The following is a 4,338-nucleotide window of genomic DNA, read 5'->3' as shown; positions in this document are numbered from 1 at the left end:
GGCCACACACGAGCTCGCAAGAGGGGTCTGCAGAATCAAGTGGAGGGGCAGATAATGAAGATCTGACATTCCCTAAGACCTACATGGAAAATTCCTAAAAGGAGGTGTGAAAACCAACCGCCCCTATTTTCAGACGGCTAATAGAACCGCCACCATCGAAAGAGTATTGCGACTACCATAAGGAGGTGGGACACTCCAAAGAGCAGTGTACAAGCTTGGCCTATTTATAGTCAGCGAACTAACCTCGGATCAATCTTCAACATTCCAAATGCATCGTCGTAATGGATCCACACTCGCCGCGCATCTAATTTCGCAGCATTTAAAATACATCGTCGGAAAGTCGTGAAAGGCGGTTTTCGGCAAGCATACCCGTCAAAAAATAGCATATAATTGAACATCATAAGTTATACATTCACCATGATAAAGTTAGGCAATGCCCGCCACCATTTCCAATAAAAAGTCACATCAGGCCTACACCTCGAGTGTCGGGCCCCCCCAAATCCGAATGTTTTTTTCCAACACCGGGACAGGTCGAGTAGTATTTTTCCTTCCCTCGTCAGTGTCATATGTGCGCCAAAATGCGCGCACCAAAAGCCATCGGCAGTTGGTGCAGGGAGGTGAGACATGGTGCACCCCCCTTGAAAAGCTCTTAGGACTTTCGTTGGAATTGCAAGAGGAAACATCACTTGTGCCCAGACCCCCCCCCCCTCCCCATTTTTAAAAATCCGTATGGAATTTTTATCTGATATTTTGGAAATATGTTTATATATATATATATATCCAAACCTGCATAACAAAAAATACCAGAATATTTCGAGCCCCGGAAGTATTTTATTTTATTTTTTAATCGTTTTACATTCGAAAATTTGTAACTGATAACATATATGTCCAAAAATCACCAAACCTTTTTGTAAAATCCTTATTTAATATAGGATACTAACTACTGTATAAATATTGTTCGTGGAAAGTGTTGTAGATTTTTACGTAGTGCATGAAATAAAGATATTTAGAGCAAACCGAGGTTAGTTCGCTGGGTAGAAAAACCAGCTGAGGTTAATGATTCACAATTTCCCTCGGGAGACGGACTGAATCCTTTGCAAACGACTTAAATACACGACGGGGTATTGTAAGTGGCAGAGTGGCCGACGGTCACGTATGATAAACATTCCAAGTCTTTATCGGATGCGTATAAAAATAGTCCGAAAGGAGTGTGCAAGCTAGCGGGGACAAAAGGTATGGGTTACGATAAGTGTTGGGTATATCACGCATCAGTGAGGGTGACGGGATAGTTTCGCGATGAGAATTGTCGAAGGTGGCATATCAGTCACTTTTATTTGTAGTCATCTCTCAGTATGCCCTACGTCGGGCCTCCATCAGTCACTGCCTCCTTAACGTGCCGCTCAGATTACCTAAGGACGGTTAGGTTTAACATAACGTAAAGTTAGCATGAAAAGTGATGCTAGTTAACTATGCCCGGTCTCGGGACTCAATCAGTCTTTGCCCCCTTAACGTGTTGGTCTGGTTGCCTAAGCATGGTTAGGTTGTATTGTGCAAAGTGTGCGTGAAAAGTGAGGCTAGATTAGTATGACCAGTCACCAATCTCTGCGGCATTAACGCGCCGCTCCGTTAACCTAAGCATGGTTAGGCTTCGTTTCACAAAAATAAAAGGAAAACATGTAATGCAAAAGGAATGGGCCCCAAAAGAAATCACCGAGTCCTAAACTTTAGTTAATTTTGAGCAATATATTTTGTATGCAACAGCTTCAATGATACCGACAAGAGGCCCTCTAAGAAGTTTGGTAATTTTCAGATGTGTATTGTCCAGTTTACGACTTTTCAGACCATTCCGCGCATCGAAATTGCGAGGTCCCGAGCTGTTTTTGGTTCAGCAATAGCTTCAATTATATCGTCGGGAGGCCCTCCAAGAAGTTTGATGATTTTTGGATGTGTATCGTCCCGTTTACGACTTTTCAAACCATTCCGCGCTTCGAAATTGTGAGGTCCCGGGCTGATTTTGGTTCGGCAAAAATTTTCTCAAAAGATAAGTCCCTGTTATCTTAAGTAAATCGTCGAGAGGCTTTCCAAGAATTTTTGTGATTTTCATATGTATGTTATCCCGTTTACGACTTTTCAGACCATTCCGCGCATCGAGATCGCGAAGTCCAATGCTGTTTTTTGTTCGGCAAAGACTTTCTCAAACAATAAGTCCCTGGTATCTTAGGTAAACCGTCGGGAGGCCCTCCAAGGAGTTTGGTGATTTTCGGATGTGTATTGTCCCGATTATGACTTTTCAAACCATACCGGAGCGGAAAATTGCGGTAAAAGTGCAAAAAATGATAACGTCTAGAGCGAAATAAAATTAGAAACAAAATATCTCGGACAATAATAATTTGCCAACAATTAATATACATAAAATAGGATTTTACAAGAAGTTTGGTGATTTTAGGAAATATACTTTATCGGTTAAGAATTTCTGAAGGTAATATGATCAAAAAATAAAATAAAATACTTCTGGGGCTCGGAAAAATCTGAAATTGTTTATTACGCCGGTTTGGATATAAATAAACATATCTCAAAAATCGCAGGTCAAAATTTCATGCCGATTTTTAAAAATGGGCGCGGGGGGCGCGGGGATCTTTGGGCACATGTGATGTCTCCTCCAGCCATTCCAACGGAAGTCCTAAGAGATCTTTAGGGGGGGTGCACCTTGCCTCACCCCCGCGGGCTTGGCGCAAGCGGCGTGCGCTATGCGAAAATGTTTTAAATTGCTGAAAAACCTCGCCTAATGAATTAAGGGAATGCCTGACTGGTAAAATTACAAAATTGCCCTTCCAAAAAAATTGCGACCGATTGCGAAAAATGTCATGCCTGAAAATTGCGTGAAAAATGCTCGAAAAATTGCGGAAAATCACACCCCCCCGTGCAATTTTTATATATAAATCTAATGACCGAGTGCAGGACCGGGCGCGGGTGTGGCACGAGATGCGAGACGCGTGCGCGTGTGGTGCCTCAAAAACCATGGTCCTCGAAGTGCTTTTGGGATGGGCTCTAACATAGTTCTCGGATTGTTCCAGAAGCCACTTGGGCCTCACCATGGCATTTTGGGATGTCTCCAAATCTCTGCACCCAGGGCGCATAAATTTCCTCGTGGATGGTCTTCAGAAATCTTACGCGTATGTCTGTCTAATTTATTCACGGATGGTATCTCAAACTGTTCTCGGATGGCCTTCTTGGGTTCTCTCGGAGACCAGGCGCTCGATGCGCTCCGGAGTCGTAGGCTTCCGGAGGCCTTTTGGGATGGCCTATCTTGAGGCCTCTCCGATAGTATGGCCTCCCGAAGGACTGGAGGTCCCTTATGGCTCCATGGAGGCTCAATGACTTTTTGAGGCCTCTGGAGGGCCTCGCGGATCACGTAAGGCTCTCATGAACCTCGGCTTGCTATGCAAGCATTCCCTAGTCTAATGCAACTCGGTTTGCTAGAATTTTTTTAATTGTTTGGGCTATGTGAAAATATACAACACTTATCTCGAGCAATATTTAAACCGTAGTTAGTATATATTAAATAAGGATTTTATAAGAAGTTTGGTGATTTTAGGAAATATATTTTATCGGTTATGAATTTCCGAAGGTAAAACGATTAAAAAATAAAATAAAATACTTTCGAGGCTTGAAAAAATTTGGTAGTTTTTATTATGCAGGTTTGGATATATATAAACATATTTCCAAAATTGCAGATCAAAATTCCATGCCGATTTATAAAAATAGGGAGTGGGGTCTCTGGGCACATTTAATGTCTACTTCTGCTAGTCAAGCGAAAGTCCTAAGAGCTATTTAGGGGGGGTGCACCATGCCTCATCTCCCTAAAGAGCTCACTTAGAGGCTATCGAGAGGCCTCCTAATAGGCCATCCAGGAGGGCCCCAGATGCTTCGCGCTGGCCTCCAGACCGACATGCCATTCAATAAAAAAGTAATTACATATTGGATAAATTATTGATAATAAAGTAATTAATTAGGTATTTTTTATATAAATATTTTTATTAAGTTGGAGTTATATAGATGAATTTATAATATCACAAGCTATTATATATATTATGTTGTTTTTTTTTCAACCACATACTTCGAATTATCACAGTATAGTAAATTTATATATTTTATAATATCGTTAAAAATAGACAAAGTCCATTTATTATTATTAAAACGTAAACAAATATTTACATGTACAAAAAGTTGTATTATGTAAATGTTTGACTAAATTTCAATATTGTTTATTTTTATATATTTTATTTCTATTTTCGTTAACAAAAAATAAAATTAAAAGGTCCAATAGAATACAAAATT

Source organism: Mercurialis annua, linkage group LG2 (assembly GCF_937616625.2).
Source record: "Mercurialis annua linkage group LG2, ddMerAnnu1.2, whole genome shotgun sequence".
NCBI classification, from domain to species: domain Eukaryota; kingdom Viridiplantae; phylum Streptophyta; class Magnoliopsida; order Malpighiales; family Euphorbiaceae; genus Mercurialis; species Mercurialis annua.
Note: the sequence above shows the minus strand (reverse complement) of the source record.